A 15,848-nucleotide genomic window follows, 5' to 3' on the forward strand; every position below is an offset into this window, starting at 1 on the left:
TTCCCAATCACCTTCTAAAAGTAACCTCCTAACCTCCACTTATTCCTCAGATGTGGTAGTTTGAAAGTTGTTCCGATAGATTACAACTGCAGGCCAACCAGAGGGGACCCATGGTCACTAGAATGGTCCAGTGACCTTTATACTTCCGTGTGTGTAAGAATCACCTGGGATCCTATTTAACATTCAAGTTTCTGAGCCTTCCCCTAGCCAGGCTCTGTGCCAGTAGATTTTATACACAAAATGTGAGGGAACCATTACCCTTTTCAAGTGATTAAAAAAAAATCAGAGGTGAAGCAATTAGATTTGACTACATTTAATTTGATGTTTTATCTTTCAAGAGATTGGGATGGTCCTAGTGAAAATTATAGCTAATCTGAATACGGCTTCTGTTACTGGGTGTTTATGTCTTTTCTTTACTCTAGTCAACAATATTGGGCAGGTGTAGTGGCTCACGCCCATAATCTAAGCACTTTGAGAAGCCAAGGCGGGAGGTTCACTTGAGCCCAGGAGTTTGAGACCAGCCTGGACAACCTAGGGAGACCTCCATCTCTGCAAAATAAAACAAACAAACAGACAGACATAAAAACACCTAGCTGGGCATGTTGGTATACACCTTTGGTCCCAGCTACTTGGGAAGCTGAGGTAGGAGGATTGCTTGAGCCACAAGGTCAATCCTCCAGTGAGCCGTGATTGTGTCACTGCACTCTAGCCTGGATAACAGAGCAAGACCCTGTCTCAAAAAACAAACAGCATACGTCTTATTGTTTTGTTCGCTTATTTCTGAAAAAATCTCATTAGTAAAGCACTATACTTGATAAACAGTCTGATTTAATGAATAAGGATTTAAACTTTAGATTTTGGAGAGACAAGATTAACTAACCGTTGATCACAAGCAGCACACTGTGCAACAAGCTACTCTGATAGGACAGAAGTCCTAGGAGGGCTATATAAGCAAAATCTCACTCAAGGACTGAACTTTAAGCCCTATTCACTTTTAGCTAATCAAGTGATGGGCACGTTGACTTCTATAGGGAAGAGAGAAGAGGATGTGTTTCTGAGCTTTCCTTCTTCAGTCAGGCAACTCTGTGATTCATTGATTTCCTCCCTTCCTTCTCCACACCCTGGCATGTTGGCCCATAGCCACAAGGTGGCAGGATAACCGTAACATTTTATTCAAGCCAACTGAAGCCCTGCAGGGGCTTTGAGGTTCACACACACTGTCCACCTTCCACATACTGATGCTGGGAGCAATTTAGAGCAAACATCATCCAGAGTCATATTACTAGATGACTGGATTGCTTTTTTTGTCCCTCAATCCTGCTCTCCTTTCAGTGCTAACTCAAGGAAACGCTAAGTTTACACTTTGCAGGAGCCCCTGGAATAAAGCTTTAAACCATTTCACATCCAACTCAATGATCTGTTACAAAAAATACCTGTTGATTCTCTGTCATTTTAATGGATACCTAGCTTCCTTTTATAAATTGGCATTACAATAGTCTGGTATTAGTATTGATCTGGAATCTATGTGCTTCCAGATCAGTCCCATTCCTTTTACTTTTAGAATAAGACAAAATGTAGCTCAGACACCATTCTTCCATGAAACCACATCTCTCTAAGAAGATGCTGGAAAGTCAGTCTTTCTCAAAAAGTAGTTTTCCCCTCAAGTTTCAACACATTAGTCCACTGTAAGTTTAGACAGTATAAATATGTATAATATATATATATATTATATATATATTAGTATAATATTATGCTTCAGCTTTTCCTGCATGTTTTTCTTTCTTTTCTCTTACACCCTTCTCTGTGATCTCATCTGACAATCACTACCATGGCAACCAAGCCTCTGTGACATTCCAGCAAGCTCATTGTCTTCTGTTCACTAAACTTTAGTTAGTAGCTCGTCCCAGTCAGTAACACTCTGGGAGGGCTCAGGCCACATCACCAAATGTGACAGGATAGCCTTGAACTCATCAATTGCTGGGTAAGAAAGAATTTTAATGCAATGGCAAACAGCCAATCAAACAAGCAAACAAAAACAACAAACCCTTCCTTGAGGACCAAGAAGACATTAATTAGCTAACCTAAGAGCTCCAGGTGGAGACCTAGTTCCTGATTGGGTTTCTGAATTTGACCACTAGGCAGAAAACTAGCACCCAAAACCAGTTGGAATAAAATTGCCCACCTACAGTGGAGCCAAGGCCCCCAGATCATTTTTGTCAGGTAAGAATAGGTTGAAATAACCTGGCTGGTTGTGGGACAGGCCCCCTCTGTGAGTGGTGCAGTTAAGGACACCCAGACTGCCCTTTCACTCTGCTTTCCCTGGGGTAATGTGTATGGCTCCTAGTCTTTCACGTTCTCTTCTGTGATTTGGGAGGAGGAAGAGAAGATACTCACTGTACATATTGTGTCAGTTAATACTAATCTGAGAGCAATAATTTACGATCTTTTGAGGTGAGGTTTGATTTTTACCACTGTGCTGTTCCTGTCTCCTAATATGTTGTATCAGATTGTAACTAACTTGAGGTGAGAATTAATTGAGGACTATATATTTGAGCCTCCTTAGAATCTCACCCACCTTTGAGATAACTTCATATTTTAGGTTTTCTCAAGTCAGAGTGTTGAGTCCTTAAATCAGTATATGCTGGGCAGTGAAAAAACACTGGTACACTTTGATTGCCTAAGCTTAGTGAACAGCAGGGGCGGTGGGAGGCAGGCCTTTTTAACAACTGTCTTTGCTGAGTTTCATGCTGAAAAAGCCTTGAGGCTCAGACTCAGCCCACAGGTCTCTGCACTCCCTCCACCTCCCTTCTGCCCTTTCCATGCATAGCCTTCACAGCAATTATTTGTGAATTATTTATTTTTTTGAGCTCTTAAGGTTAATTTTTCTTAAGAAATATTTACTCTCAATATTATAAAGGTGTAGAAGTTTATTGTAGAGAAATGTGGGAAAACATATTGGCAAAAAGAATATAAGGATAAAACCATTTAAGGTTTCCCCTTCCATCTATACTTATATTTATAGTTGGGCTGTAATGGCATTTAAATGCAAAATGTAATATACATGTTTATATTATTTATATTTTTAAAATATTAATAATTGATTAGTTAATTCAACAATAATAATTAACATTCCAGACACTACTCTAAATACTCATGAATACAGCAGTGAACAAAATGGATAAAAATTCCTGACTTGTGGAAGTTATATTGTAATGGGGGAAGACAGGGGGTAAATAAACTATGTGGCATGCTGGGGGGGCGATGAGTAAAGATGGAGAAAAATTAGAAGGTTCAGGTCAATAGGAAGTGTGTGTTGGAGGTGACAGGTGGCAGGTGTACATTTTTCCCTCAGCTTAATTAAGGTTTAATTTGAAAACGTTGTATATATTTATGATATACAAGGTGATATTTTGATATATGTGTACATTGCAAAATGATTAAATCAAACTAATTAACATATCTGTCACCTCACATGCTTGCCATTTTATTGTTGTGAGAACATTTAAGATCAACTCTCTTAGCAATTTTCAAGTATTCTTTTGGCCCTTAGTATCTGTGGTTCTGCATCTGCAGATTCAATCAATCACAGATGGAAAATATTTAGAAAAAAATAAAAATAACAATATGACAAAAAATTCAAATATAATATAGTATAACAACTATTTACGTAGCATTTACATTGTCTTAGCTACTGTAAGAAATGTAGAGATTATTTAAAGTACATGGAAGGATGTGTGCAAGTTATATGCAAATACTGTGCCATTTTATATGAGGCGGTTGAGCATCTGCTGATTTTGTTGTCTCCAGGGTGAGCTGGAACTAGTCTCCCCTAGATATAAAGAGACAACTGAACAATATGTTATTATTAATTAGTCACCATGCTATACAGTACATCTTCAGATCTTATTGATCTTGTTTAGCTGAGACTTTGAACTCTTTAACCAATATCTCCCCATCCCCACTGGGTGTAATTTTCAATAGCTAGTCAGGGAAGGCCTCACTGAAAAGGTGATATTTGAGAAAAGACTTGAAGGAAGTGTTGGGGCAAGAAATATAAATATCTACCAAAAGAGCATTACAGGCAGAGGAGATGGTATGTATAGGTGCCACAAGGCAGGGGGATGGCTGGCATGCTTAACACACAGCAAGAAAGCCTCATCTCTTCCTCATGCCTGCCTCACATTCAATATATTTAAATATGGTTCCCTCCCCATCATAACCCTGCAATGGCCATTGCAGAAATCACCAATAACATTCATGTCTCTAAGTCTTATGGACATTTTTTTTTCAAGATATATCTCTTCTCAGCAGAATTCAGCACTGCTGTTCCAACACATTTTTTCCTTTGGCTTCAGTGTCAACTCTATTCTACTTTGCCTCCTGATTGCCCAGAAAACTCCCACATTTCTGGCTACAACTCCTCTATTTAATTTGTGGGCTTCTTTTCCTTTATTTGGCCATTAAATTCTGAAGCTCTGTGAGGCTGAGTTCCAGGCCTTCACATCTTTCAATGCTATACTATTGTCTAGGTCATTTTCTTCTCCAAAGCTTTGGTTATTACTTATTTGCCAATGAGTATATCAAATTGTTAATACAAATTGCATCCTCAGAGTTCCAGATGACAACTGCTACATGGTATTAATATTTGACTGCTGGATGATAGTTTTACTTGAATGTTTCAGGGGCACCTCAAACTCAACTCCAAAATTGATCTAATGAACTTTCCCAAACCACATTCCCTTCTTGCATTTCTGAGAGAATGGATTCCCATTCATCTGACTACAGTGCTATCCTGAAAGCAGATCCAGAGACTTAGATTTCACATGCAGATGATTCATTCGGTAGGTATCAGAATCTCTGGTAGGAGAACTGGGAAGTGGGGCAAAGACCCTTATAAAGAGTGAACTATGAAGCAGTTACCAGAATGGATAACTGTGGATTAAACTTGGAATAACTCTGAGATCCAGTGTAGAAAACTTATCTCAGAAACATGCTGAGAGATAAAGGGTATTCGTACAACAGTTTCTGATAGTCATTAGTTATGGACTGTCTCCTAGCGGCATTGATTCCTCAGCATGCCCAACCTGCAGCAGGGACAGCAAAAGCGGCTTCTGTGATCAGAGAAAGCCCTCAGGTAAGGAAATGCAGGGGTGAATGCTGGAAGTCAGGCTGGCATGCACTGAAGTATTAGGGTGAGGCGCCATGGCAAGGTATCTGACCATCTTTCTAACCTTTCACCTCCATTTCCAATCTTTAAATACATTTTACTCCCCAAATATGTAATAATATGCATTTCCTTCCATTTCTACCACCACCTCTACCTGCAGAGGTTGACTGCCTCCATCTTTTTCAAATATACTTGCCTCATTCAGCACATTCACATTGTGCAACCACCACCTCTTTTGAGCTCCAAAACACTGTCATCACCCCATAGAAAACCCCAGTCCTCTTCCCCTCCACCCATGGCCGCCACCTGGAGTGTGTTTGGCCCATTGTTGGTGGGCATGATTAAATAGTTGCTGCTTTTCTGCAGTTATCACTGTATTTTGAGCAAAAGTTTCATAATTTTCAGTGTTTTATCTGGGTTGATAGGATCCAATTTTAGTTTTTGAGTTTCTTTTTTGAGCAACTATAACAATTTTAAGGATTAATATGTCATGACATTTATTCTTTACTAGAGGTCTTCCAAAGAACAAAGATAAATTTACTTATTTTAAAAATAGAATAAAATTCATCCTGTCTTGCAAAAATACACAAAAAACAAAAACAAATATACTTGCCTCATAATTAGTTTCACATTTACCCTTGTCCTTCTCTAAACTCTTCACTACCGTGGCCAGAGTTACTGTTTCAAAAAGGGAGATGAAATCATGTCATATTCTATTCTCTGTGCCTGAAATCCACTTTTCACCCTCATCTCCCTTTATTTAAAGTGTGTTATTCATTTTTCTAGGGTCTCAACTCAAGCATTCCTTTCTCAAGAAGCCTTTTATGGTATGAAGAGTGAGACAGAGTTCCCTGTGCCACCTCCATTGAATCATGTTAGGCCTTAATGTACCTTTCCTTTATAACACTTACTGAATGATTAATTTGGCATTTATTTACCTGGCTATTTTATTCAGGGTTTAGGATTTATACTAGATTGTAAGCTCCCCAAGAGTGTTCCAGGTCTAGTTTAGGTCACCATGTATCCCTGATTAGTACCACACATCCCAGTGCACCATGGTTCTCAACAAATAACATGTTATATAAATCAATAAATGACAGGAATAAAGATGTTTTTCAATTTGTATTACAATGTTTTCTACTATCTGGCAGAATCTTAGTAGGATTTAATAGAAATCAGGCAGTGTCTACTCCTTAACCTGACTTTGAGAGAGAGACACTGATTTTTAAGAATCACTCCCAATTCTGACTTTTTCTCATCATTATGTGGGTGAGGTAGAGATATTTCTGAGGCTTTTTTGTTCAGGAACTTGTCTCCTTGGACATTTTAACTAGGTCATCACTAGATCATTGCTACATGAAGTATGGTCTATTGACCAGCAACATCAGTGTCAGCTGGAGACTTTTAGAAATGCAGAATCTCCATTCTAACTGGTGTGAGATGATATCTCACTGTGGTTTTGATTTGCATTTCTCTAATGACCAGTGACGATGAGCTTTTTTTTCATGTTTGTTGGCTGCATAAATGTCTTCTTTGAGAAGTGTCCGTTCGCATCCTTTGCCCACTTTTTGATGGGGTTGTTTGTTTTTTTCTTGTAAATCTGTTTAAGTTCTTTGTAGATTCTGGATATTAGCCCTTTGTCAGATGGATAGATTGCAAAAATTTTCTCCCATTCTGTAGGTTGCCTGTTCACTCTGATGATAGTTTCTTTTGCTGTGCAGAAGCTCTTTAGTTTAATAAGATCCCATTTGTCTATTTTGACTTCTGTTGCCATTGCTTTTGGTGTTTTAGTCATGAAGTCTTTGCCCATGCCAATGTCCTGAATAGCATCGCCGAGGTTTTCTTCTAGGGTTTGTATGGGCTTAGGTCTTACACTTAAGTCTTTAATCTATCTTGAGTTAATTTTTGTGTAAGATGTAAGGAAGGGATCCAGTTTCAGCTTTCTGCATATGTGATCACTAAAAAGTCAGAAAACAACAGATGCTGGAGAGGATGTGGAGAAATAGGAATGCTTTTACACTGTTGGTGGGAGTGTAAATTAGTTCCACCATTGTGGAAGACAGTGTGGTGATTCCTTAAGGATCTAGAACTAGAAATACCATTTGACCCAGTGATCCCATTACTGGGTATACACCCAAAGGATTATACATCATTCTACTATAAAGACACATGCACAAGTATGTTTATTGTAGCACTGTTCAAAATAGCAAAGACTTGGAACTAAACCAAATGCCCATCAATGATAGACTGAATAAAGAAAATGTGGCACATATACACCATGGAATACTATGCAGCCATAAAAAAGGATGAGTTCATGTCCTTTTCAGGGACATAGATGAGGCTGGAAACCATCATTCTCAGCAAACTAACACAAGAACAGAAAACCAAACACCGCATGTTGGCTCACTCATCAGTGGGAGTTGAACAATGAGAAAACATGGACACAGGGAGGGCAACATTGCACGGTGGGGGGCTAGGGGGAGGGATAGCATTGGGAGAAATACCTAATGTAGATGATGGGTTGATGGGTGCAGCAAATCACCATGGCACGTGTATACCTATGTAACAAACCTGCACGTTCTGCACATGTATCCCAGAACTTAAAGTATATATATCTATAAAAAGAAATGCAGAATCTCATGCCCCTCTGACTCAATAAGCATTTTAAAAAGTCTGTCAGTATTTTGCATCACTTTGTTTTTCCAAGCCTTGGCCCAACACCTAGCACATAAGATGAAATTTTGGGTGATGAATGAATATGCTAAAAAATAAGAGTGAAGGAATATATGAAAGGAGGGAAAGAACACCATGGGAAAGTGAAAACATATCATACTATGATATTTGAGTATTAGATCCTGACAATTTAGTTTCAGCACTTTTGGTTTTGTATGATATGAGGAAATAGTGTTCACTTTGTCAGTATTAAGCTCATAGGTGTTAAAGCAAACTAAATATGGCCTGAGAAGGACTTGTACTTCCATATTTGAATCCTTGTGGATGAACTGTAACTTAGCTTAATAGGCAGACAAAATTGAAAACCTAACTTGCGAGTATGCACCTGCAACAAATAGCTAAGTCTTAGCCAATCTCAGCGGCCATACTTCAATCATTAATACACTGATGAGGCAAATGCCAATCTGTAACCAATGCAGCTGTTCCTGTAACTCACTGCTGATTTCTGTATGTCATTTCCCTTTTTTTTGTCTATAAATTTACCACCACATGGCTGTGCTGGAGCCTCTGTGAATCTGCTGTGATTCTGGGGGCTGCCTGATTTGTGAATCATTCATTGCTCAATTCAACTCCTTTAAATTTAATTCAGCTGAAGTTTTTTCTTTTATCATATGTCTGGAAAAATCCTATAAGAATAATGTAAACAGCATTTGGTTTCCAGGGTGGGATGCAGTTCCAGGAGAAAGGATACCATTCATTTCTTCTGAACGTCTTCAAGAGACATGTGAATGATAAATGTGCCTGATAACATCTCAGGCACGTTTGTGTTATCAGAGGAAACTAAGGAAAATCTGAAAGTTTCTTGGGTGTATAAATAGAGATGGCTGGAAGAAGATGGGGGAAAGTGAAAGCCATAACTGTTGAGAAAATTAAGCTTGTTGAAATATGCAAATTGGGTCTCAGCTCCATACATGGTGCTGATAGTTAGGACACTGAGACTGTCTCAAGAAGACAACCTTAAAGGCCTGAGAATCCAGTCTGTTTCCCTCTTCTCGGGCACCTCCTTCCCAGAAATGACACCATTAACACTTTTTAGCACTTATGTAAAGGTCTGAATCATTTGAAGTTACATGCCACTGTAGGACATTTTCTCTCTGAGTTGTTGGTAGACATTTATACTGTAGAGAAAATTTTGCACAATTTAAGTAACTATTTAGAAAATGAAACAAAAAATGGACAAATATGAAAAATATAGAAAAATTATTAATGGCACAGTTCATTTACATCAAACTGTTACTAATACTTTGCTGCATTACTCCTATTTTTTCTACTTCGAATCATGTTATGACTAATTTTGAATTCTACTTTTTATTCTATTTTTATTCACTTTAATAGCCTATCTTAAGTCTTCACCCATATTTTGGGATAATCTTTAAAAATATTTACTTTAATACAGGGAAGCATTCTATCATGTACACATACTACAGTTCTTAACAATAATCTACTGGTGGATGTTTCATTTATTTACATATTCCATTCATTCCCCAGGGCTTATTTTTCAATGAGGAAGCTTGAAGAATTGAGATAGATAAGAGGAAATGTAAACGTACAAAGTAGAGTATGGCTGAGGGAGGAGTACGAAACCAAGAAGCTGAAACTCTTGTCACACTTTATTTATGTGATGATTTTAGAGCATTGGTCCTATTGGAAGGACACTGGCAGGGTCCTTAAAACAGCACATGCTGCACTGAAGAGAACCTTGTTTCTTAAATGAGCTCTAGGCAACAAGTACATTTTCTTAGAACATTTATAGAAAATATGAAATACAACAAATGTCTTCGTGTACCTATGTATTGTTTTTATCTTTAAGGATTAGGTATGCCTATCGCGCAATGTTTTTTACAGATTTTGCTGTCAAAGGCTCCTCAGTGGCTGCTTCAGCCAGCAGCTAGAACTTCAGGTCAAAGTCCTGTTATGCGGATGCAGCTTCATTTCCTGAAGCAAGATCCCTCCCACTTCACTCTGATGGGAGAGTCTTCTTTCTTCACAACTATTAAGCTAAGATTTTTGAGTTAACATTTTAAAAATATATTTTTCCTTTTATTTTTAGTTGACATGTAATAATTATATTTATGAGATATAGAGTACTAGTCCAATACACATAGACAATATGGGATGATCAAATCAAGGTAATTAGCACATCACCTCATGCATTTAGCACTTCTTTGTCTTGTGAACATTCAAAATCCTCTCTTCTAGCTTTGTAAAAATACACAATAAATTATAGTTAACTATATTCACCTTACACTACTACAGAAACATTTAAAACGTTATTTCTTGAGATCTTGGTTCTTTAGGTGACTGTTGTGGTGGTGATTAATCAGTATCATGAAAATACTTACGTTGTCTATCATGGTATTTCAGAAGACTACACTTATAGAGCTGGGTGCATACAATTACCAACCACAATGATATGCATTTACATATTTCACCTTTTGACCTATGTCTTCATGAATATAGTTCATCTGTTTATAACTCTTATACTTGTGTGACTGTTGATAGAAGGCCTGAATGTTTATGCTTGCAAAAATGTATGTTATCGCTTATTTTATTGTGTAAGGTGATCTTTGAAGTGTTCTGTTGTGTTTTTATTTTTGTGTTTTTATATGTTACTCAAATAAATACCTTTTAAAAATGTAAATAAATATATCTTAAAGAATTTTTAAAATTATTTTTTCCAGAATTAAATTTTCAGGATTTCAGTTTTTGGGATGGTGATTTTTGGAATTTTAGACTTTAAGGATTTTGTTCTTTTGATTTTCAGCATTCGATTATGGTGTTTGGAACTGTGTCTTTCAAGATTGTGATTGATTCCAAATGCAACACAGGGTTAAAGGAAAGTGGAAAAGACATGAAAAAAATCTAAGCTGTGCCTTACCTGAAGCTGTTGTGTGAGAATTATAGAAACATGTAGAGAGTAGACATCTAAAGTTAGGTTTCTGTCTGCTGGAATACATGAGTCAACCTCATCCTCCTTGGTCTCCCATTTGAGAAAGTGTTCAGCAAAGAGGAACACAGTGGCGCTCACATCCAAAATTTCTTAGAAGGCCTTTAAAAGGGTCAGTGTTGGAAGGTAACATTATCAAGTATAGCAGTTATTTGGAGCCCACCCAATAACCATATTGTGGTTACAAGCAGATGTAAAGGGCACTGCAGTCTTTCCTGATTTAGGAAGCACCGATTACACCTGACTCTTAAGGAGAGTATGTAGCAGACACATTTTGAGCCATGGCTATCGTACCCTGGACAGCTCCTCTTGGAGGAGTGGTGACTAAGAGCACGCCGTGTGTACACTCGGTCTTCACTGCTGACCTCCAGTCTCCACCTGCTTCATTTTTAAATAAATGTGCCAAGGTTTATTTTTGACCCTTCTGGATCATCCAACATTTCCAAGTGGACTCATCTAGGGATAACAGTGAGAAAGTTTTGGGAAGATCTCAAAAAGTGTTTCTTTAACTGAGATCTTAATTGGTTCAGCCTTTAGGGAAAAAGGGAAAGATGATGAGGCCTGGGTCTAATCTGAATAATCAGTTGACCTTAAGCCTGAATCAGAATATCAAATATAATTGGAAGCCTTGATATATGTTTTTATACTAACATAGCTATGTTTTCCCACAAAATAGATGATACTGGATTTAGGACTGAAAATGTAAGAGCAAGGGGTTCTATGAAGTCCAAGGATATAAAGACAGAAGTCAGTTATGGCAAAGAATTTACAAAACGCTTCAAAGGCTTATCCGTCTCTTCCCTTCTTTCTACAATTCTGCACATGTGCCAGCCCCAAGGGTTCTGTACTTATGTTGAGATTTTTGGATCAATATCTGTTTTAGTGGTACTTAACTTTAAACTATTTGCCCACTTGTTTCATGAATTTGTCATTTTAGTTTCACTTAAGAAGTACATTGTCAAACTATAGTGAATTTGGTGAAGAACAACTAGAGGGGACTTAGAAGTACGGAAAATGAGTAACAGTAGAAGGAATTGGGATATTTAAATTGGAGAACAAAAAGGTTTATTGAAACAAATGAAGGGTAATTATTTAATAAAGCAATTGAATTTGTCCCATTTAATCTCTAAAGTACAGAATTACTATAATTCTATAGGGTGACACATTTTAATTCATCATGGAGACTTACTTTTTAACAGAGAAATATATGCAATGATGGAACGAGCTGAAGAACAATACTTTCTATCAATTGCTTTTGTCAGATCTAGGTTGGGAAAGTGGGAGAGGGTATCTAAGCATCAGATGCAAATTTCTTTCAATCTTGAAATTCCATGATACGATCTAAGATATTTCAAGAAAAAAACCATTCAGGTTGATTTCAACAACATAAAAAACTGTAATGGAAAATATCAAGGCTACTGAGAATGTGAAGTTTTATTAACATTGATAACAATATTTTCTAAGGAACACTAGACAGCAGACAAAGCGCAGGGGGGAAAGAAATACCGGACTTGTGGTCAGCAAAGTCCCAGGGTTATGCCACAGGACTACAAGTACTCCAACTCTATTAATAAAGGAAGAAATTGCTAATTTTTTTTCCCTGAAGCAATGTGTGTGGAAGTCTTTCACTTTCTGAGCCAAAACTTGAGGAGCTGACCCTGAGGTGGCAGTTTCCCTGGGGGAGCTGCTTAGATAGCTTTTCATGCAGGGATAGTCCCTCAGTGCATTACCTTTCAGAGGCTATGGCATCAGGCCTCTATCCAGAAGGGGAGGAGGACTAGAGAGCGCTCAGGGGAGAGGGCGATAAGAGAGAGATTTGCTTGTCTAGGTGATGTTGCTGAGTAGCCCAGTGTGGACTCTGTGTCAGAGAGCTCCAAAGTACAGCAGCAACTTGGGGTCTTTACAGCCCCAGAATTTATCTTATCTATGGCATTTGAGTTAATAGGATTCAGCTTACTGTAAAGAAGTAAACACCCTAGGGGGCTATATAAAGAAGCCCTCTTTGGCCCATTTGTCTAACAGATGGTCTCTGAAATTGTTTGCAGTGACTTTTTACGTTTTTTTTTTTTTTTTGCTGTGTTTTTCCAGATTTAGACATTTATACTTTCTCTCAAGCTCATGTCATGCCAACAAAAAGTAGAGAATTAAACTAATTAGCCTACACTAAGGTTTCCATTTACAAAAGAGAATTTACTTTAATATTATGAAAACAACACGTGCTTATTTTAGAAAAAAATAATAACACAGGAAAGTATAGGAAGTTTAAATCGTCCACAATCCCATTTCTAAGACCAATTCTAGCCTCCTCTGTTTCTCTATATTTCGTATATTAGATATCTATGTAATTATTTTCAAAATTGGAATCGTAGTGCATGCAGTTTTGTTAATACTTTTGTGTAATATATCATGTGTCTTTCCCCATAGCACTACGTATTCTTTGAAACATGATTCTTAATGAGAACATTATAGTCCATTTTTATCAATGTACTTTATCCTTCTGTTTGGGGGCACTTATAATTTTATGCAAAATCTCTGTAAATTTGTGAAAATATTCTCAGAAATAGATAACGTGTGGGTATTTTTAAGATGTTTACCTCGTTTTTTCCCATTTATCTCCGTAGCAAGGTAAGCTGTCATCAGTTGGAGGTAAGCGGAAGACAGTAGAGAGTACAGAGCCCTGGACTGTGACTCAGAGGATGAGCACCAGATCCAGTTTGCTGTGCCACAGTGGTAAGTCACCTAACCTTTATGTGCTTGGATTCCTCATATGTAATACAGGATCACAACTATTGTTCTCACTCATGCAATACTACTATTGTGAGAACCTCATGAATTAGAGAAACTCTGAATTTGCCATTTAGCTTTAGAACACTGACAAGTAGCTCATTGATTCTTGCCTCATTCCTCTGGAATAAAGTAGCTTTTTATCAAACAAGTGAACACATTGCTTTCAGTGGAGGCAGAAGGAATTCATTTTGAAAAATGCACGTAGCATTCTCCAACCCATTTTTGCATATTCTTTTTTAAGGGAATGGCTTGTGTGAGAGGACTAGCAGGGTATCAGAACTGTTTTTTGAAAGAACTTTGTTTCCAGGTGCTTTCAAATATGTTGTCTTCAACTATCATTTTCAGTGTAAAAAGTGGGCTTGGAGTAAGCACTGCCTGCAGACCGCTTTTGTGAGCCCTCCCTTCAGTGATGTGATGGCAATCCAGGCCCCTGCTGGGAGAGATTTCTGCCTGATTAAACCTCTCACAGCCTCTAATCCTCTCTTTCTCATCTGGCTTTCCTTAGCCTTCTCCAAAGTCACTCACAGAAGGCATCCCACTCAACCTCACCTTGGGGCAAATCAAAATAGTCCTCCTTCTGAAGCTACCGGGTAAAGCGGTGGTAGTTGTGCAGCTGCTGCTGATCAACAGGCTCCAGAAACAGCAGCAGGAGGTGAGCAGTCCCTGCGTTGGCCACCAAGTGGTAGGTGGCCAGCCCTACCTCCAAGTTGCACTGTTTACTTATTCATCTTTCATGGTAAAGCCTCCAGTTGCCTATTATGAAGTCAGCAATAATCATATGTCCCCTATCTGGGTCCCTGAAAAGATGGAAAGAGGCAGATCAGGCTGGTGCTCTGAGAATGACAGACATCAAACAAGAATGAAAAGTGTCACCCTCCTTGGACTTATTCAGTAACTCATGCCCTTGAGCAAAGGAGGATTTTCTATCAAAGGACATGGATTTCTGTGTCTTTCTCTTGAGATAACATTCCTGGGTGACCACAGAAAGCTGGCTCTGGAAGCACAGAAGCTGCCTTTCCTTGAGTAATAATGTCTCTTCAAAGGGAGCTGGAGCATGAGTAGTGTACCTGCCTCAGATTTCAGTGAAAAGTTCAGAGGAGGCCTGAGAAGAAGGTCCTGGGAATGAATCATCTAGATGACTCAACCTTGCAAAGCCATCCACCTCATTGTGGATATCATTCAATACAATTGGTGCTCCATCATCCTATTTCCATGGCTGTTTCCTCACATTTTTCAAAGTCTGTTTCTTGAGCTCTGACTGTGTCAAATAGCATGCCCTGTTATTCCTGGGTTTCCCTCTCTATTCTAGTATTCAGGGAGATTTCAGAGGCTGGGGTAAATCTCAGACCAAGGAGATGCAATGGTTTTGAGGTAGAGATCCTAGGAATATAGAATTCTGAGCTATGCAGTGGTCCTTTGCTTTCAGGAAATCAAGTTTGATAGTATCACCTGAAGCATACTTACATTATCCACAAATGACAGCTCCTTACTTGAGCAGTTAAATTGTGGCAAGTCTTAACACACAGATTCCTCTTAAATGCCACCTAATCCTTGCCTGGCTTCAAGCCTCTGGCTTCCCTTGGAGAGGGGTAGAGTCTCTCTGTGTGAGAGATTCTTCATTTCTGCTTTCTGCCCTGTCAGTTTCTACTTACTTGCTCTTCCACCTTGTCCACAAGGCTTATCTAGCAGCTGTTTACCTCTGAGCAGAGAAATTGGAAGTCAGCGGAGACAAGGTTGAAATTTCTCAGGAAGGATTTTTTTTCCCACCTTATCGTGCAGCAAGAGTAAAGCCTTTTTTTCGGTGGTTCTTTCCTCCACAATGGCCATTGGCAGCCCTCTGTCACACACAGGTGTGACTCCCTTGTTATTAACTGTCAGGTGGGAATTTCTAGGGAAGAAGGAGAGTGCTTTGTTAACCTCTTAACATCTCCCCAAATTGCATCATATTCTCTCCCTTCCCCTCCCAGCTACCTTTTCTATTTTTGATTTCCCCTTTTTCAGTCTGATTTGGGGATTTCAGTTCCCACTAACTTTGTATAATATTCTCCTATCTCTGAAAGAACAAGTTCCATCTCCATTTTCCAGGAGAGTTTTTTCCTCGCAGTAAGAGCACACCATCATCTCTCCATTTCTACCTCCCCATCCCAGTGCTCCCTTTATGGCAGTACAATTGAAGAGGGACCCGCAGTCTTGCTGAAGGAACATGACCTTCCC

At 38.6% G+C, this 15,848-nt stretch overlaps 1 pseudogene; it reads left to right on the forward strand.

The window, feature by feature from the left end:
* Window positions 1-1,909: 1,909 nt before the first annotated feature.
* The window catches only part of LOC112439084 (POTE ankyrin domain family member E-like), a 115,743-nt pseudogene continuing 101,804 nt past the window's right edge, over window positions 1,910-15,848 (forward strand).

Source organism: Pan paniscus, chromosome 16, assembly GCF_029289425.2.
Source record: "Pan paniscus chromosome 16, NHGRI_mPanPan1-v2.0_pri, whole genome shotgun sequence".
Taxonomy (NCBI): domain Eukaryota; kingdom Metazoa; phylum Chordata; class Mammalia; order Primates; family Hominidae; genus Pan; species Pan paniscus.